Raw genomic sequence first — 21,707 nt, 5'->3', positions numbered from 1 at the left:
TGTTTGGTGGTTCTTAAGAAGTTGGAAGAGTGTAAACATCCCACATCCAACATCGACATAAAGCAGGACAGAGTCGCTAACATTAGCCCACACTCTGATGTTGTAGCATCTAGGACCTCCCTGCACAGTGGGGAAATACTACACTGAGGATGTGCTATCAACAGGGCTTTTCCAGCATAAAGTAACCTCATGAAATCTAATTACCCAATGAAATCAATGCAGGGTTGAATCTCTGGCAACTGGACTTGGTTTGCCTTTCATCCAAGGAGCTTCGGCAGTTCTAAGACAAGATAAAAGGTTTTCAAGTATCTATAACCAAGTCCAGTTGCCCTTGACTCAGCCCTCCTCGGCTAACCATGACTTGGATGACTGAGAATCTTAGCCTTCACCTTGAAAGTAAGTTTGGGTTGCTAGTGCAGGTATGCTAGTTAGCCAGGCATGCTAATGTTTGCAGCTGACATTAGAGCAGATACACACATGCCATGAGGCATTCCTTAAAGAAAATACACCAGCCTCCAAACCCTTTAAATGAGTGTGTCACTTATTAGAGCGCCTATGCACACAGCTCGAGCAAGCAGAGAAATCCAGAGCCATCATTAGACAATCATTGTTTGGGGACGGGGTTTAGTGAACAGTGGGAGGTCAGTGAAAAGAAAAGGAAAACACTCTCACCATTTCATTGCTGTTTTCTCTGAACTTGGTTGTTTTAATGAGCCTTTGGGTGTTGAGATGGTGCATCAGGGTGGCATGAGAAGCAGTCAGAGATGATTTCCCTGTGTAGCTTTTAATTGAGCAACCTTTCCAGTTGGTGCTCAGACAGGCTACTTGGGGAAAGGGTCTGCCAACCAGGCCTGGTGAGCGGATTCTGTGCTCCAGTGGTGTAGATGATGACACTAGATGCATTATGAGGATTCCAGATGTGAAATCTTAATCATGATGACGGCAGTTCCTCACCAGATCAGTAAAACCCAATGAGGTGGAGGTCTGATGTGATTTATGGGATTCAGACTCAATAATCCATTTCATTTTACCTTGCATGAGGCAATAAAAACAATCTTTTATTCACCGGTGATGTCTTATTATTCATCAATGAAGAGCTTGAGTGGGACTTGGAAATGAAGTGAGCTACATTCATGGACAACAACTGAATGGGGTGTGGATGAAAGGACGGCAGGTGCAGGGTTCTGGTGCCATTGTGCCAGATCCCCTTCACATGCCTAATAGACCTGCTTACAAACAGCATGTAGAACAGTGATGCTCACACAGTTTGAGTCGCTTATGAAGCAAAACACAGTCAGGTTTTTGGTAGGACTGTTTCAGCTGTGGCTTTTTTTTTTTTTTTTTAACTGTGTGTGGGTGTTTGATGCTGGAGCCAGTTTTTGTAGGGTATTTCTGTTCCACAGCTCAGTTAGGCTTGGTTGTATTTGGGACATTGATGAAAAAGGATGGGGACAAAACGTGCCTCTTTCCTATCTGAAGGCATTGTCTGTGTCATTGGGCTTTCAAAGTGTTTTATCAGCAGAGCGCAAAATGGTTGTGTGAAATTTGCTGTGCAGGCTTTACTAAATTGGCAGTGGAGGAAGTCTATTCTTCTCAAGATGTCTGGCTCAGGGGCGTGGAGTTTCCACCATTCGTACTTTGCTTGCTATGTATTTCTTATTTAAATGAAAGAAGCCCATTGATGTGGATCTCATTGGGCCTTCAGTCATAGAAGGGTTATTTCATGCTTTATGTCTATCTCACTTCTCATTGCTACCAGTGGACTTTGAAGTGTGACATTAATATGTAAATCTGCTACCAGGGCCTATTTATACCTAAGTCAGATATTTTCTCATTTTAAATGGGATAGTTAAATTTACAGATGCATCACTCAGATGAACTGCGCGACACTGAAATTCAGTCAACATGGTGTATTTATTTTTAAAAGTGTAAGGAATAGCTCAACATTTTGGGAAATGCACTTATTCGCTTTCTTGCTGAGAGTTACCTGTGAACATTGACGCCGCTCTCATATCTGTCCATTAAATATGTAGCTGGACCCAGGAGGCGGTGTGTTTAGCTTAGCGTGAAGATGGAAAGAAGGGAGAAATGGCAAGCGGCTAGCTGCAAGCAAGGCTGTGCACCTGTAAAGCTCCCTAATTAACATGTTTGTTTAATCCGTGCAAAAATCAAAGTGTAAAAATGGCAAGTTGTAGTTTTGCCGGGTCATGTGCAGGATCATTTCTTTGTCCTGAAGTTTCTGCTGGTTGCTTGACAAAACTCATGGTGATACGAGGCTCTAGGAGATCAGAAACAGTCCCATACAAGCTCGACTTGAGAGTTTTTTGTACTTATTGAAGAAATGTAATATAACGTGTTAACTAGAGAGCTATAGGGGGATTTCTTAATATCCCAGAATGCTTCAACAGAAGTGCTGAACATCATCTGAAAACCCGCCCCCACCACACTTGTCTGGCATCAGAACTGAGGGGGCCGCATCCCACAAGTTTTCAAACTTTTTATACAATGAATGGCATGGAGGGACGGCTAAGCTAATACGATGAACTGCGCCAGCATCAGCATATGGTTTGCTATGATTTGATTGTCTTTTAAATCCTGACATCACATTTATTCATGCAGTTTTGGATACAAAGCTGCTCTTGCTCTTCTCAAATCTTATTACATGGGAGTAAAAACAAGGTACAGTGGACGTGAAGACTGACAAGGACAAGTAGTAATTTTCCAGTGGTTGAGCTTGTTCCTTACTGGGTGACAGTTGAATAGTGTTCCCCTGCAGCGGGAATGATGACTTAAGCATTCAGGTAAAACACTGAACTGTGTGACTCTCCACAGGTATGAACCTGGATAAACTGAGTGGAAAAAAATTGTTTGTTTTCTTTAAACGGAGGACAGGAGATGCTTCTGGTCAAACAGCATTCAATCCATCTGAACTCTGTATTCAGCTAAAAATAAAAGGATAATCCAGTATTGTCGTACAGCACTAAGGCTGATAACAGTGTTCAATGCTGTAAGCTGCCTTATTTATGCTCTTTATTGCTAACAATCAATCTCTGCATAGACGTTTTCTATCTGAAAATCAATGCTCTGATTGCATTTGTTTTTCTTTTTTTTAACCTTGGCTAATTTCATTCCTCAGAATAAAACTCCCAAATATCATTCATCTTGAAATGTCACTTTGTTTTGTAGGGAGATGGTGGCTTTGCTGTGGGCTGCAGAGGGAACTGTGGGAGCCATGTATCTGTCAACATAACTCAGCCACATTTAGCTTAGCTCCGCCATGGTTCCCACTGAACTCTGGCATTTCAAGGGCCTGAGCATAAAGACGAAGCAGCATTGGGAAACATATGATGGATGTAGGGGGGAGATAACCTGATGATTTGTGGGATGAACAACCCCCAGGAAGTTTTCTAACATCAGCTCTTTAGTGGGAGCGTGCACAGTTAGCACAAGGGCAAGGTTAGCTTGCATCTGTTTGTCCTCAGACTCCTGACAGGTTTAGGTTGGAGGTGGTGGAAGGGGGTGCAGTGCTCTGATAAGGAGCAGCTCATTTCCAATTCCACATGACAGCTATGATTGGATTTAGACATTACAAAGTAAACGTAAGTGAAGGACTGTGAATCCCACATAGCAAGAAATCTGTGTATGAGAAATGTCTGCTAGTGTGTGTGGGTGGGTGGGTGTCCAAAAAAGAAATGTGAGCTAAGATTGTCCCTCTTTAAAATAGGCTGCCTTTGAAGGAGAGTTTGATAGATGTCGGATTTTTTTTTTTTTTTTTTTTTTTGTCAAAAATGTGTCCGAAATCACAACCTGTTTACCCTGTTGTGCACTATAGTTACTCACCGTCATTTTCATTTAGGTGTCCAAATTCTGAGTGGGAATTTTATGCAGCAATAGTGTCCTAAAATTCCCACAATAGGAAACAAAAGCTGTATCCATGACATTTACTTTCTGCTAACGTTTCAAAAGTGCATCATGTCACATTTGATAGATGCAAAAACTACTGTAGTGCAAAGATACACCAGTGAATAATGATGTAAAATGACAATTTATCGCCCACTGCAGAGCAAACTTTTGAGTGTCAACAGTAGTAGGAGTGATGTCAGACACAGTCATACATTTTGCCCCTGGAAGACATAATTAATATTGCTGTTAACATTAATAGAACCCCAGCAAAATCTTCATAAAGCATCAGAGGCCTCTACATATTTCTGTTCTCTTTGAAAAATAAGTCTGGTGTGCATATACTTGGTTTTTATCATCTCATTACTGACTAGAAAGGGGGATAAACATTGGCTGTGTGTGTATGTTTATGTGGTGGGAGTTGTTTACTAAAATCAGATCAAATCGCTTCATGAAGTCTAGTCAAATGCATTTGAATTATGGGGAAAGTGATGAAAACTTGCAAAGTGTTGAAAGTGTGCCTCTGTGCTTGTTTTGAGGCTGTCTAGGCCCACAGTTTCATTAGCAGTTAGATCACACTATTTTGCATCCCTCTCTGTGTCTTTGTCTGGTGAGGAGGAGGCTGTCTCTGGCCTGCGTTAATCCAACACATACTTTAACAACACTCTTCCTGGATCTTCTTCTGTCATTTTATTACATGCTGTGGAGGAGGAAGATGACTGATATTCAGCAACTAATTCCTGGAATCTGGACAAGCGCTTCACACTTGCTTGTTTTCTCTGTCTGGGGTTGAGGGGGCTGTCTGCCTTCTGCATAAATCAAGCTCTGCTTCTTATTACGCTGTGACCATGAGAATGAATTAAGATGGCTTGCTGTTGTGTAGCAAATCTAGACAATAGACACAGAGACGAAGCTCTGTCCCATTTGCAAAGAAAACTGATATTAACAATAAGTGGTTTACTGACATATTTGTCCTGCATATGTGGGTGATGTGGCTATTAGCTTCTGTGGAGTGGTGTTAAAACCAAGTGTGAAAAACAAGAACAGTGCAGATGGTCTGGCAGTGGCACTTGCCTGAATCCTACTTTACACTTAAGTGGTGAAGATTTGCTGTTTATAGCTAATGGTTCCAGTTGTAACACTGTCTCCTTATCATGTCTAATATTTTTTAAATTGTTTGCATCAGCACCAATTCAAAACTGGATTTGTTGATTTTGGGGGTGGCCTGTAAAGCAACGTGATCACTGTACAAGACCATTGATGTTGGATGATTCTGCAAAACCCTGATGAACTGGGTATACCCAGTGTCTCGACCAGTGTCAGCTGGGATTGGCTCCAGCCCCCTGCACCCCTGCAAAGGTTAAGCAGTAACAGCTAATGGATTGATGATCGTGGTTATGACAAATAATTTAGATGAGGCAACTAAAAGATTGTGTTTGTGGTCATAAAAAAGATAATAACAATTTGTGAGGTGTGGAAGATCCCAGTATTAAATGTATTCTAGGAGAGACTGAGCTTTTATGGGGAACGTGTTGGTTAACAGTTGTGCATTTACTCATCAATGGAGTAATACTTGCATTACTTTAGAGTTGTGTTTCTGGCCACTTTATGAATGCAAGTCCCGTGTTCTCAGCTGGATTCACCAGACGTGAGAATCCGTCTTGCCAGGCTTCAAGTTATGTAAGCCTGTAAGATGCAACATACACATTAATGCAACAGTAATATTAATCCAAATACATCATATAAACTGACAGCGACCAGTTCACTGCACAATGAATACTTTTTTTTTAAAACTATAAGTACATTTTGCTGATATACATTCTTATACTGAAGTAAGGTTTTGAATGCGGGACTTTTACTTGTGGTGGAGTATTTTTCTCAGTGTAGTATTAGTATTTTTTTTGGAACCAGGGTTGTAAGTTGATGCATGCAGTACTTGCTTTGTTTTGTTCTTGCAGAGAACAACTGAATTCTCTTTAGTGCTGAAGCAGATGTGTCTCTTGTGTTCTTTCTGCTTCCTCTGCCCTCGGACATGGGCAGTAAACGGTTACGATGTGGCTGTGCTGTGCGCTTCTTACTGCATTGCTCTGGTTTGTTTTTCCGGAAGAACATAGTGAGGTGATTGTGGGTCCTGTAGCATTAACTAGTAGGAATTTTCATTGCAGTTTTCTCCAATGCAAAAGTGAAATCTATCACCACAGTGAACTGCTTTTTTTTTTTTTTTTTTTATTATCAAATTTGGTATTAACCCCACCCCGACCCCTCAGGTCGATATGGCCTTGAGATAGTGTAGCATGTTGTAACCCATCAACTAGAGCAAGATAACAATCTACCAGAGCCAACAGAAAGCCCATTACAGCAGCACGGTGGGTGATTGTAAGACCAGATAGGGGGCCTTAGAGAAAGGAGTCCTCCTCCAGTTTCTGAGTGTGATCATCAGGGTGTGGTGTGATGTTGACTTGCAGGGTAATAGACCTGAATGACCCCTCAAGGAGGAATGTAAGACGACCTCACACAAAGCCAGTGACCCCTCCTAAAAATGAAAGCCTTGCCATTGATTAAACACTGCACGCTTCTATGGGAGCTTCATAAAAAATGCAATTACATATAATGGCTTTTACGGTATGGTAATGAATAATGCTGACGTGAGGGGCTTGCCCATGTCAAGGTTTGCATAGCACATTGTTAGAACTCACCTTAAATCCCTTTTCTTAGCTATATAATGGTGCATGCTAAGGAAATACATGTATGCAGAGCACATACAAGGCATAAAAGGAGACCTTAAAATGGTCTAGCTGATGGTTAATGGAGGGATGTGGGCGGGGTGAGCTGATACCGGAACGGTGCCTGAGGGCAACATCTTACAGAAGCTTACAAGGAGAGCGAGATTGTACGTAGAGGGAGAGATTGTGCAAAGTTGTGCAAAGAAACACATTTTTTTAAGTGAGAGTTAAAGGAAGAGGTGACGAGCGGGATTTCAGCTGATGCGCACAACAATCTCTGCAACACCGATATACCTCTGTTGCCCAGTTAAATCGTTATTCAGTGTGCATCAGGGGCACTGATAATGTAGGTGAAAACAGATTTAATGGTCATATTTAATGGCCAAGATATCAAAGATGGACGATCAGTGAGTGCAATAACACAAGGTGTCATCATAATTATTCATAAGGAGCTGTAAAGTTTTGTGGTTGTGTCTCCCAAGTGGAAAAAAAGCTATTTAAGACAGGCAATCAGCAGAGGGAACCTTCCTATGGCTACTCTGCCCCTTCAGCTGCATCTTGGTACCCAGACAGGGTTCATTACCAGAGAAGATGGCTTGCAAGTAATCTCAACACTTAACCCTCAGGAGAGCCACCGTCGCCAGACACTCAGGGGCAAAAACTTCACGTTTGACTGGATCCATGGGCAGCGTATAATGTCCTCCCATTTGGAAACTGAAATCGTTCAAAGTTCAGGCAAAGTATTGCAGCAGCCAGGGCCCGGTCAACATACTCCCAGAGGCATGTGGGATTGAGGCAACAACTGAGGCAGTACCCGCACATGTGAAGTGTTACAAGCTGTGCTGCAAAACTGGAAGCCTGGATGCTACATACACAATCACAGAATCCAGCACTGCTACATTACTTTAGACTCCATGATTGGCATATGTAGAGATTCAGGTCCGTGCTCAGAGGGTTTTTGCTGAAAAATTGAGGTATGATTACGCCTTCTTCATCTTCTAAAACTGAGAGAAATTAACACCAAGCCTGAAACACAGATTACTTGTTTCAGACATGAATTTTGAGATGATTGTGCTCCTCTTACGTCTCATTATGCAGCAGCAGTGCTAATCAGACACAACAGTTGACCAGTTTGTCACATTAAAAAGCTATGCTGAGGTTAAGGGTAAGATTGTGTTTGTGGTTAAACGAGAAAATAAGCATCAAAGGACAGCAGCATCACTGGCTCACCCGGACTGCAGGTGGGTGGAAGCGCACATTCAAGCCTCTACATTCTTACTAGCAGTGGCCAGTCATGTCTGCTCACATAATCTGTTCATTCTGGATAAAAGTTGTGTCATTGCACAGAGCATGTCACTGCATTTTAAGATACAGTGCCAACATCTGACTGAATACCAGACTCATGGTATGCTCCAGTCACTGCTTCACTGCTGGAATAAACTCTCTGCTGGCGACCGTGTAGATTAATGTGTAAAGCGCTACACTGACACTGCAAGGGTTGTGATTTTGATTCACACTGCAGCCGTCCATGCTAAAGTGTGTGCATCATGCTGCCATCATTCATTGGGCTCTGTACCTAGAGGGTGAGCCTCAGCCGCGCCTACTGTATATGGCCTCAGTGGCACCAAGAAACTCTGAGACTGTCTTGTTTTACCTTTCGCTGAGTCTTGGCCATGCTTCGGTATGAATAATGGAGTGACAGCAATATGAGAGCAAGGTGGCAGCAAGGACACAGAAATGGAGAGGACATGCTCAGAGACGGTCACTCTGTGTGGCTCACCACCTCTGCTGGGCACCAAGCTGTTACACTGGGGTGGGCAGATATTTATTCAGCTCTATGCCAACACTCAGACTTGTTGACAAGAAAGGTGAAAGAAAGGATGAGCTCCTCAAGGAAGTTCAGTAGATATGTTCTGCTGTTGATAAAGTGTTACATCATGTTAGTATTTTCCATTTTGTACCAGGCTTGGGATACATTTTTTCCCGGATGTTTGTGTAGGTGGATTCTGATGTGTGTTATTGGGTTTTTGCTGTCCCTGACGACTGCATTTCTGCTGCATGGCAAGATTGACATCTTGGCAGCTGCAAAAACTGACTGAAGCTGAATCTGGAAAAGTGATTTTCAGACTTCAGGGCCAAATGAATATAAGACTGCAGTCTACAGCCCCTAGCAGCTCTGTGCTGCTGTATTTAGTACTATACTAACCCCTTTTTACAGTGCTCACTATCTTAGTTTAGTATGTTTGCATGCTAGCATTTGCTAATCAGCTCTTAGCAAGAAAGACAACTGGGGCTGATGGGAATTAGTTTGAACTGATATAGGTACACAAGTTAAGGGATCACCAAAGTGAGAGGAACATGGATGTCTGTACCCAATTTCATTGCAATTCAACCAATATTTGTTGAGGCATTTCATGAAACACCAAAAATGTCACTGTCATGGTGGCTCTAGATCAGAAATCACCAAAATCTGTACCATATATCCGGGGGCCATGGATGTCATGAACATTGCATCCCTTGAGCCACGCTGCTGCTGCTGCTGCTGCTGCTGCTGCTGCTGCTGCTGCTGCTGCTGCTGCTGCCTAAATCCTTCACTCGAGTACCAATATAACTACTACTAATACTGCTGTTACCACTTCTACTACTTATAATAAAAGTCAGGACTGTATTTGTAAGGTTCTTTAGTTTAACGAAGGTATAACACACCTTGGCTGTTACAATGAATCTAATGTATTATTTGGCCAAAAGTATGTGGACGACCAGAGACTGATGTTGAACATTCCTTTCCAAAATCATGGGCATTAATATTCTACTGTTGCAGCCTGGCTGCAAGGATTTTGTCCAATTCTACCACAAGAGCATTAGTGGGGTTGAATTCTTGATGCCGGTGCCTGCCACGCTGTCAGCATTGCAATGAATCCCAAAGATCTTGGATGGGGTTGAGGGCAGGGCTCTGTAGAGGTCAGTCAAGTTCCTCCACAGCAGACTGGGAAAACAATTTTTTTATGGGCTTTAATTTGTGCATGTTGATGCAGGAAATGGCAAATACATACTTTATATTATGATATACTATATATTGTGCTTTTGTCCAACACAATTTTCCTCTCATTCACACACACACACACACTCATAGACCAATGGCAGCGAGCTGCTGTGTGCGGTGCTGACCTAACTATTGGGAATTGATGCTCAAAGACACTTCAATATGCCACTGAGCCTGGGATTAATGGCCTTCCCCAAAAGTTGTAAATACCTAATAGTCTTAAGTAGCTTTGAGTAGAAGTAAAATTTCCCTTAATTGGAACTAAGGAGCCAAAAATAAAATAGCCCCAACCAAAAGTACACAACAGGATGTGTAGTATTCCTGGTGTACTTTCATGCCTATTGTATTTCTCCATTGTATGTGTTTTATTTAGATTTGAGCCGCTCTGTACTTTTTAGTTGCCTCACTGGGGGTGACTGCAGTTATTGAATTGTATTGAATTGAACTGATAAAGTGCTTTAGGAAAACAATAATGTTTGCAAGCCACCAGCTATAAGACAAACCTGCACTACTGGCTCTATTAAGTCCTACTCAGCAGAACAGAAACCACAATGCTAAGTGACAATAATGTTATCTTAACAGCCAAATTACAGTGAAATAACCCCTCAATAGATTTAAAGGTCAGCTCTGCACCTCACTTTTTATTGTTTGTGGCGGGTGAATCATATTGGCCAGACACTGTGCTGTGTAGCACCACAGCTCCGTCCTGTTAAGTGTGTTGAGAAGACATTAGTGTCAGTGTGCTCTGGGACCCAGATGCTGTATAATCGTAAAGAGAAGAAGAGAAAGAAAGAGTTTTATTCCAAACACTGACTCCAGCGCCTGGCTATAGGATTGCTGATGTGCTTCTGATAATGAGTGAGAATGACAGCATGTCCTCCCAGCGCTTCACTTCTCATTCCACACACCTTGTCTTAATGGGAAGTGTTGCTCTAAGACTGCTGCCACATTCCTGGGATCTCTTGTTGGATGCGCTTCTCTGTCTCTTACCCTGTCTCTCTCTCTCAGAGAATATAGAATATCCAGCTTTTTCATCTGTCATGCTCTTTATCTCTGATTCTTCGTTGCCTATTTCCTCTTTCCATTATCTCTCTCCCCCTGCCTTATCACACATTTCTCTTTCTTTCTCCAATATTTTGCTTTTCTGATCAATCCTGTTTTTCATCCTCTGTATTGGGTTGCATCAGTCATTGTATGTATGCTATGTTAAGTTAAGCAATTTACTATTTAAGCTGTGTGTCAGTTCAGGGGCCGCATCCTTTGAAGGCTGCATTTGAAGACCGAAGGCGTTACAGCATCACAACAAAGCTGTTCGAAAGCTTCTTCAAATGCGTCTGGGAAGTGTGGCCTTCTTTTTCTGAATTTGGAAGATCCAGTGGTTAAATCCTTTGTGGCCCAACTTATCCCAAGATTCACTGCGAGCTGGTGATGATTGGATTCTTTTTACCCCAAAAGACAAATATGTCTGCTACACGCTGGCACTGGAGGTGAAGCTTCTCCATTTCTTCTTATAAATAGTAACACAAGAAAAATAAACATTTTTGGCTCCTTTTTCTGCTTGTAGGAGCAGCACTTTGTGATGCATGGTAAACCCAGACCATGTCATTTAACAACGCTCATCAATCCAACAAGCTATCATTAGTTTTTGCAGCTAGCTTGGCAAGCTAATGTTAGCTTTGTAAGTCTCTGCTTTGTAAACACTCACAGTACACAGTAACAGTAGGCTAAGTTTGAACTTAGAAACCCATAAGCCTCATGCGCTGGGCTCATTGACCCTCTGTTTCTAATATTCTCTCCTTCCCAGTGTTTTTCTCAAGCTTTTTCTTCTCCACGTCCGTTGGAAATACAATAGTGACACTCCTCTCTACTTTAAATTCTGCTCTATTCTCGGGGTATACAACCTTTTGAACTCTCAGTGTAAACACACCTTGATTACTCTGCGTATCTGGGATTGCCTGTGTATGTACCCTTTCTCCTTGTCTATAAGTTGGATGCTGTGGTTGTTTCTCTTGTCAAACAACCTGATTTTAATCTCCTGCCCGTACCAATAAGCTTGATTAAATTAAATCAACCCAACCCATAACACGCCACTCCTATCAAAAGCTGTTTCATGCCTCTGGAACATGACTGAGACTTTTCTGAATGAGTACAAACTCACTTCCAACAACAAAATGCTTCATTATCCAGCCAGCATGAACATGATGGGGGGTTTAACACTATGGATGATGAATTGCGTTGTGTGTTTGAAGTGCTCTTCAGTGTGCTGTCCTATTTAAATTGACAAGCAGCCTCTGCAGCTATATGACTAAACTTTCATACCCATATCCTGGTAGGGGAAACCTAGCAGGAGGATGCGTGAGAATTGCTCGGGGCAATGAGTGCCTCTTATCCACCGTGGAGAGACATGCTTTGACAACTTGGTGTCCTCCGTGAAAGCCCGTTCAGATTGGATCCGTTTTGAAATGTTGTTATTTGAGGCGACTAAACTCTCAGGGTCAGTGGGTGGCCACGGGGGGGAGTGAGGAAGGCACAGAAAGGGAATCTTTCTATTCAGTAATACAGCATGTTTGTGTCAGTTTTATTCTTCTGTGAAAGAGTTATAGAGCTGTGCTTATAGTCTAAACTATCGTACTGTCTGACTGGTTGTTTGTGTAGCTGCCTGTCAGTATATATATGCCAAGGACGTGATATTTGGCTTGCCCACATTCTTTAAATAAATTGTTTTTGTAGTCTGGAAAAGATATGAGTAAGCTTCTCAACGCATGCCAAAAAATTAAATGAAATGCAGTGTAATACATGCAACCATGCGGTGGTTAAAGAGCATTGTGGAGTGACTTTCCCAGCATGTTAATCATGATGAAAACCCATTGGACTGCTCTTAATGAGGTGGACTGGGAGAAATCCAGATGGGTGGTACAACAATATAACTATATAATACAATACTCAGCCTTGCTGTGAGCCGATAGAGCTGTGTGCTCACAGGCTTTCTGGCCCAGTCCCAATGTCCACCCTTACAGACTTTCACTCTTAGTGGGTCTGTTCATGATATGTCTACTGTTACTGTGACCCACTGTAAAATTGGCAGGTGCTTGAGGGTCCACTCCCGGCTCTCACAAACTTTTGAGGCCTTTATTCTCACTGTCCAAGTTTGCCAGTGTCCCAGTTCCATGCTACAGTACATAATGAATCTGACCAGGTTCTTTAATTATGTAGTGCATCCACAGGAGAAAAGGCAAAGCACGTTTCCTTAGAAAAAGACTCTTTCCATTTAAAATGCATGCGCAAACACCCAACGAAAGATAGTAAAGAAGCCATATATACTGCATGGACATTAACCATAAAGACAGATATGCACACATATATACATTCAGATCCATATATGTGTTGATCAATTAATCATAAGCTTGAGAAAATGCAAAGTTTTCAGATTACTTTTGACAGCGGACACAGTTGTAACAGAGATCAGGGACAAAACTGTGTGCACAAACATTTTTGAGTGCGTGCTGTTCTAATGTTAAGACTGGGGATGATGTGCGATGTCTAAAACTATTTGAATTAATAATTAAATGCTAAATTCTGATGCCAGGACAGTATGTCTCCAGCAACTTCCTTATTGAGGTTTGTAGGACGCACATTTCATGAATTACAAGAAGTAGTCAGCTGCTTGGGGTTGCTACAACTGTAAATAGCTGTTTGAAGGATCCGGCACAAACTGAAGGAGTTTTATGTCTTATGTAATGCATCTTTACATCGTAAAGTTTCTGAGAAGTTCAAACGCTGTACTGGGATTTTATTTTCACATTGTGAACTAAATACCTACTACTGAACTGAAATCTCACTGTTTTAAATGAGATAAAACTACAAACATTTTATTAGCATTTAAGATTTATGAGTCACAGGCAAGCTAATAAACCTGAGAACAAAGCCTGAATAAACTGACAATTTACCATGTATATAAATACACACATGACGAGATGTTCAAATTTTACTCTCCAGTGGGGAACTAGATATCCATTCAGCTGAAAGGATGGATTAAAAACGAGAAGAACGAAAAGTTTTTGAAAGGTCAATGAAGGCGCTCTTTACAGAAAAACACATTGTCTGTATTAAACCAGCAGAATAAAGAGACTTTGTTTAGCAGCTTCAAACGAAACGTCTGGTCTGAGAATAAGTTGATACCGACGAGTATAACGAGAGTAAGAGAGACAAAAAAGAAAAGAAAAAAGCAAAGCCGGTACCCTGACGAAGCTCTTAATCACTGCTGGTTAAGAGACTTTTTGCAGTTCAGTTTGTCACTGAAGAGAGTTTTCGTGCCTGGCACCATATTTCCTTAGTTTATTTATTAAATCAGTCATGATACAAAGCAAGAGCTTCGTTCATATAAAGAACATGAATAACATCATGAACAGGTGTTTGAAACAGATTTCATATGATCAGTTTAACCTAGAAATTTAGAGACTTTAGATCAGCACTTGAAGTGTTTGAGTTCATCACATAGAAAGAACACAGATGGCTGCAAAATACAAACTTGCCTTTAACTTCCTGTCACTTACACGAACATCTGCCTTGTGCAGCGTCTGTTGTTTTCTGTCTCCGGTGCTGCAGTGAGCTCAGTGATTTCTTGTGGTTTTATTGTCTAATTCAGTAAAGTGGACATTTATTCTTTGGGGGCTGTTATTGCCGTTACTGTGGTTATGGCTGAACGTTCTCATTTGTGTGTCAATCTGAGTTACATGCTTATGTAAAGAGGCATTGGTTTTGTTATCCTGACTTTTATTGAGTGTCTTGGACAGCGTCTTTGGAGCTGCTTGTTGCATAATATCTAATTGTGTACCTTCTGTGTACGTGTCCTCCAGGCAAAGAAGGAAAATGAAGCCATTTCTTGATATGTTCTTATCTGATTAACTGCTCTTTCTTCGCTGCCGTCTTTACATTTACTTAACCCTAACAGTTTCAAATTTGAGGCATTGAACACTGTAATAACTAAACGTAGTCCTTTATCTCTTTTGGTCCCTGCTGCTTCCTCCCCCTGGGTGGTCCGGCTATGACTAAATGAATGTCTATGGCAACCTTTGATCATATTAATATCCTGATATTATTACATCCCAGTATTAGCCATGAACAGGGAAATTTAATTTTTTGACATTGAGAGTCTGGAATAGCTGTTGTGCTGCATTCTGGCTGCCTAATTTGAAAAGTGAAAACTGTCTCTTGCTGCGTCTCTTGCAGTTGTGGCTGATGTAGCGTCAGCCTGTAGCGTCATGTTGGTTTCATTCTGACACCTTCGCGGTATGTCGCATGAAAATTCTGCATATTGAGTGAATTAAACCACTGAATTTTTCTGTCACTCACACAAATGTAAATAAACACCTGCTAAGACAAACACACAGTGGCTGCAGCTCAGACATCAATGCTGAAGAAGTGTTAACAGGCAGGAAGAGGACGACAGTAAGAATGAAGGAATCTTCTATTTCCTCATATTAAACTATAATGTGAATTATGGATGCCGCTTACTACTCTGAAAATAGTTCAGCTCATCCCCTTTCTGCTGGCTGCTTGCTGCCAGCTTGGCATTAAACTTTTATATCTGTTTTGAACTGTTAGTGCTCCCTTTTTTCCTGCACCCTCACTAGATTTATTGGAAATGTGACACACCTCTAAGCCAACCTGTTTGCTGACAAACTTTCTCTAAATATCTTCCACTTATTTTTATGAGCCCTTGTTTCCGGGCCTGTCTGTACACCATCTTCTCTGCAGATTGCCTGGCTGGGCTGTATCAAAACAGATTAATGGGGTTATAAGTGTTGGTTAATGGTCAGGTTGTGAGGCTTAGACTCAGAGAAAGGACTCTAGTTGCTGTTAACATTGCTATCAGACCTGAGGCAGGATAGAGTTGCTTTGCAGGGAGGTGTTGTGCCAGAGTAGCAAATGAAATCTGAGGGAGGCGAGGGGACACTCATTGGCATTCCTCCTGCGGCGCCTCACTCCCTGTTTCTTCCCAGCGGCCAGCACCCAGTGTCTCAGCAGTCCTGTATTCCAGGCCCGAGTGTGCTGTCTGCTGATAATAAACAGCCCGACAAGCGAGCCAGAGTCACAGAGGTTTGCTGAGTTAGAGCGTAGCTGCCCTACTCTGTCTATCTCGCTCAAAGGTTGGGCAAAACCTTTACTTTATGTTCAGTGTCACCACATTTTAAAGCCCCTGCTGTTACTACTTTGCTCCCAGGTCTGAATGTCATTGAGCTTGTTGGAAAAGAGGGGATGGGGAGGGCCTGGGTCTTTGGCATTTAGTCTGGCGCCAATAAAGGATTAAGCTCCAAAAGACAGCTGTTAAATGGTGTGCCTTTTTCAGCCTCTTATCAAATCTCCTTCAGTCCGCTGGGGAGGAGTTTCTGACCCTGTTCCCTGTATTGTAGGTTCCTGTGTGAGGAGATCGCTGCTGCTGCTGCTGCTGCTGCTGCTGCTGCTGCTGCTGCCGTTGCTCCACATCCAGGCCTCCCCCACCCCTCCTCCCCCTCCGCCAGCGCAGGGCAGCCACAGAAGCGTTGGCTCGATTCCAGGGAGGCTCTGATCCTGCAGCCACGTCAATCACGTCTTCACCGCTGGGTAACTATCAAGCATGCAGGCCGACTACCCCTGCCTGAATGTTTTCAGGGATGAGAGGCAGAGAGATTATGTGGTCTTGTTTTTTGGGATTGTTCTGTGTGCTTGTTTGTTACTTCTGGCGTCGCTCATGTGTGCATTTTTCATGTAAAAGAGGCATTTTCTCCAGCCAAGCATGCAATAGACTCAAACACACACACACCCATGCACACGTGCACACACACTCACACACTCACACACACACACAGAAACACACAAACAAACAGAGATGCCAGAGGGCTCTGGGGGAATCTCCGGGGGTTTGATCAGAGCTGTTGTGTCTTTGTTTTTGTTTTTTAAGCCCATTGACTAGTTTGATTTCGGCTCCAGGTGTCATCTACTGAACTGTGTCAAACTCAGCATTTCAAAGTATGGTGTCAGTGAAGCGAAGAAAAGCAGAGGATAAACCAGTATTCTGTATGACAGGGCCTCTCAACTGCAATTTTTCCAAGGGCCAGAGATTTTCTAAGCAGGCACTGCAGGGGACTGGACTTTCAAATAAAAAGAAACTGTATTTATTTAGGCCTCAGTAGTCTATTATTGCTTTATACTTGAACTTTCTTTCAAAATTAATGGTATTTCTATTTGCTTTATCAGTGTGCATACACTACCAAAAAACATAGAAAATCCATAATGATAACTAGATACTTAATAAGTGAGTCAAAGCAAAAAGTATGGCCAACAAAAACAAACCCAAGTTGCGTCTAATAGACAAACTCAGTGATTCTCATACAACTCCGTAGTTACCTCCAATAGCCCGTCTGCTGTCGTCTCCAGGGAATAGACCGCATTCACACGTCGCCCATTGTCCTCTGGCTTGAGGCTGCAAGTCATAGAAATGTTGGGAATCTGCCAAATCATCAATCATTTCACCGCCGCCTGATTCAGCAACTGAAAAGACAATGAATCCGGAGGCACATCGGGCCATACTTCAAGGTAAAACTACATATTTAATAACTCTGCCTCGCAATGTAACGTAATGTAACAAAGCAAGCATGTCTTGCCAGCCTGTTCATGCCACACAAAGCGCTCCCTGCTAAATGCTTTAAACACACATTTGTGTTTGATCTAATCTGTGTGAACATGACACAGAACTATGTGTTCCAGTGAGCTTAAAGTCAAATTAACAACAACGTTACTGACTTAACTAGAGCATTTCTGAGGTCAGGTGAAGAGACAGCTAATGTTAGGTTACATTGCAAGCTTGATTACATCCAATGTGTTTCACTTCCAGGCTTCAAAGATGTGCGGTGATATTTCAGGATTAATTTATACCTTTCCTCAGGAGGCTAGGAAGTGGTTCGTGTTTGCTGTTGTCTCATGACAGCTAATGAGTTACTCGGACACCCACACACAGTGACTCCCTAAAATCACCTCTGGACAACCACTTGCTTTAAAGTAGAGCAACAAGGATTAGTACCTGTATGAAGTGACCAGGATCAGATACCTGGTTCATGAACGCTGCATTATGAAAGGTCGTACAAATTCAGCACTTTGTTTATGTGTGACTTCAAGGACATCTACACATCACATCATGCTTCAGTTGTGATTTTGAGAGAGGCCCCTGGCAAGTGAGACAGTTGGTAGGGGAGGTTGGTGGGAGAGATGGTATAAATACAGTCATTGATGGAGTATGTTTCTGCGTCTCTTGGGTGCTGTTATGCTTGGCAGACTTGTCATGCTGGCTCACAATGTGATGGAATATTTAAAGAAAAGCATGACTTTGACCGACGTTGCTCTTCGTTAAGTGCGGTAAGCCTCCTCCTGAGATTCTCTGCATTTATACGACCTGAACCCCGAACACAGCAGGATGACGTTATCCTTTTGATAACAGCGTTTGAGCTTCCATACCCTGAGCGTGACGTTGGAGAATGGACGCTGCTTGAGCGCGGCCTTCGGCCAGCCTGGGAGCTGAGCGATTTGATGGGAGCTCTTTGGTGTTGAGAGGATGGAGTTGGAGATTAATCTTATTATTGTAGTTTGTATTGGCTCTACTTGATGTGTAATAGGGCTGCATGGTGGCGCAGCAGGTAGTGCGGGTGCCTCACAGCAAGAAGGTTGCCGGTTCGATCCCCGGGTCAGGCGGGGCCTTTCTGTGTGAAGTTTGCATGTTCTTCCCGTGCATGCGTGGGTTCTCTCCGGGTACTCCGGCTTCCTCCCACAGACCAAAAACATGCTCATTAGGTTAATTGATGACTCTAAATTGTCCGTGAATGTTTGTCTGTCTTTGCATGTGGCCCTGCAATCGGCTGGCGACCGGTTCAGGGTGTACCCCGCCTCTCGCCCGTTGACAGCTGGGATAGGCTCCAGCCCCCCGCAACCCCGAAAGGGATAGGCGGTATAGATAATGGATGGATGGATGGATGATGTGTAATAGACAACTGTTTGCTACCACGAGCGCCATATTAACTTAACAAAGTGATAATATGTCAATGTTGTGTTTACAGCTGGCCAAAAGTCAGTTACTACTGCTTTGAGTGTGTGCTTGGATAAAAATATCAAACCTGTGTGTTCGGAGACAGTTTTAATTTGTGGTCCACTGGGCTGTCCTACTGACCCCATTATCCTGTCTCCTTGGCCGCACATGGAAGGAAAACTAATTTTGGATGGAAAATGAGGCACTAGACCTCAATTTCCACCCATTATCTTGACCTAACTATAATCAAATTTCCGTCCAAATTTCCAGAAAATCTAAGCAAAAGAAAGCGTGGATCAATGCACTTAATCCACCGCTGTTATTGTAGTCGGAGTTGGGAGCTAATTCTCCAGGTGGGTGTAATTAAACCACTGCAGATGCAACGAGATGACATGCCAGTCAAACCGCAAGCAGATGAAAACGATGAATATATCATTTATGTTGTATATGTACATTTGAGTGAGGTCACAGTCTCCTCGGGTCCACACACATCTGATCATTTGACTGCTGCAAATTTTTTGTCTCTTCTGTGGACGACGAAGTCTGTCCCCATTTCACTGCTTTAACTGAAACAGCAAATTGAAAATTCACATGAAATTAGATGAATGGAAATGCTCTTTTGAACTCATTTAATACCTCTCATCTCAGTTTTGCTTCCTTTCAGTTTTTCTTCCTTTTCCACTCCGTTTTCTCTGCCGTCACATCTGTACTTCGTGTCTCCAGAAAGGCCTTAAATGACCTGACTGACATGATATCGCTCTCTCCTTCCTACACATAAATGAGGCTCACATGATCAGCGAGAGAGATGCAAGCCATGGCGTCCTTTTGTTTTCCTCTCTGCTCTCCCCTCCAGCTCTTCTATGGTGCATTTCATCATCACGTCCGCCTACTCTCAGCCGTTGTTGCGGGCCCGTCGTTCGAGGCCTCTCCGAGTTAAATAAATGGGTCCTGGGTTTCCGCCGAGTTGTCATTTAGGTGTGTTTGACCCTCTGGAGCCAATTCAATCACTGTCTACCCACAAGTAATATCCTCCGCCTGCCCCTATCTCTGACTCCAAATTACTGAGCTTCAGCTCTGTCTTCACATCAGTTGTACCACAGAGGCAAGCGAGGGAACAAGGAGGGAGCTCAGAGAAGGTCATAAAAGGTAGCTATTGGGCAGAAAAAAGGCAGAAGCTTGTGTGTAGATACACAATGAGGCTTCAGCGATTCTGAGGACGTAGACCCAGCTCCGTGCCCAGGGCTGGCAGGGAAATTAGCGCTATGCAGTGCTCACTCAGTCATCCAACTGGTGTGGCACGAGGGAACATTGCCTCGGCTCAACTGCTGCACATAAGAGATCTGGTTTTGGAGTTGCAGCCTGTTAAAATGTTATCTCGCTCGGAGACATTTGAGAAGGGTTTACTATACTTTGTCAGGGAGAGAGAGGGATTTTTACTTTCCCATTTCCTTATCTGTGGGCTGCTGCATTATAGTCAGAGCTGATGATTGACAGCCTGCATGCTTTTTATTATTCTGATACAAACCAGTGTACCAGCTGTACCATAGGCCTGTGCCACAATGTGTTCCTCTGCTCAACTGCTGAAATTAGCCTCTCCTCATGTTGCTGCACTCCTGTGTCACAGAACATCCCCAGCCAAGTGTGTATGAGCTAATGTGGCAGCACCATCACTGCCGTACTCCTATGCTAATCAACAACATGAACTGCAATCATCAACATGTTTCCCCAAGGTTTATCCCCTCCAAAGCTCCCAGCCTCGTAATTCCTCTGTCTGTGCCGATTCCCACGTATTACCATATAACCTTTGCTGCATAATTTTCTGCTTTATGTCATAATCCGTGTGTTAATAAAGCATAAGGCATATGATTACTCGCTACATCTGAAACTGGCTAAATATATCAGCATCACATTAGTGCTTTAGGTTTTTAAAACCCTCTTGTGACCATGGATGAACGGTAGGAGCAACTGTGCACTACAGAGCTCAGTCTTAACATCACTCTCCTGTTCCTGTGGCTTTCCACTAATCATTGTTCAAGGCAGCTTAGCCTGCTTGCCCACCCTGAATGTCCCTGAGCGTGTCAAGGCGTCAAAGATCCACCACAGTGGCTCCTGCCAGCATCTTGTTCCACATCACGTTCTCTTTCTCCCTCTTTCTACTCTCGTTCTCACAGTAATTCCACTTCTCTACTCCCTTGTCACAGTTTGATCTTCTTATATCTTCTTTCATTTGAATCTTCCACCTCCCTCTTTCAGTTTCTTGTTCTCATTCCTCCCTTGTTGTCCTGTGTGGTGTGTGCGGTGATGAACTGGAGGCTGCCATGCATGTGTGTCGTCCTCCAGAGGCATGGCTCCTGGTGCAGGCGATGAGCAAATGTGGCACTCCCCTATCATCCTCTCCCTTTTCTCACCAGTGTCCCTTTTCGCTGTCACATCTCCCACTCCTCGTCTTCACTCCTTTATTTCCCATTTCACTTAGCATGTATCTTTCCCTTACTCTCTCTGCCTGTCGCCTTTGAGAATGATGGGTAATGCTCGGGGAATGGGGGTGGTGACAGAACAGAGATGTATAGCTTCTGGACAGAATCAGCTCGACTATTTGTTCTTCTGGTGTGTGTGTGTGCCTGTGTGGTTGTGTGTTTTATCGAATTGTGGATGGGTAAATGGGTGCTTGTTCGTCTTTACGCCGACATGGGAATATGTGGGAGGTAAGGGTGTGCTGTTTATGTTTGCTGCATCTCAATGTTCCCATTTATGGAAACAAAAATTTACGTGTGTACATGGACTGAGTGGTGAGGTAGGAGTCAGTGGTGTGTGAAGATGGTGCTCTGCATATGTGTTCTACGGTGGCCCTGTGGTGCAAAACACAATTTTGAACGAAACACAACAACAAAATAGAAAGTACAACATTTGAGAAAGCACAACAGAACTGAAAAATACAACAAAATTTAGGAAAATACAACAAAAAACATTTCAGATAACACATTGA

The 21,707-nt window shown here is 42.9% G+C and overlaps 1 protein-coding gene across 2 annotated transcripts in view; it reads left to right on the top strand.

Moving 5' to 3' along the window:
- Positions 1-21,707, top strand: part of drp2 (dystrophin related protein 2) — a 156,951-nt gene that overhangs the window by 33,916 nt on the left and 101,328 nt on the right. For both annotated transcript variants that reach the window (XM_070961965.1, XM_070961967.1), the window contains exon 2: positions 16,080-16,269. The gene's annotated coding sequence lies outside the window, so the exon portion shown is untranslated. The remainder of the gene's footprint in view (positions 1-16,079; positions 16,270-21,707) is intronic.

The sequence above is a fragment of the Chaetodon trifascialis genome, chromosome 5 (assembly GCF_039877785.1).
Source record: "Chaetodon trifascialis isolate fChaTrf1 chromosome 5, fChaTrf1.hap1, whole genome shotgun sequence".
Taxonomy (NCBI): Eukaryota; Metazoa; Chordata; class Actinopteri; order Chaetodontiformes; family Chaetodontidae; genus Chaetodon; species Chaetodon trifascialis.
This window is presented reverse-complemented; position numbering and strand designations above follow the sequence as displayed.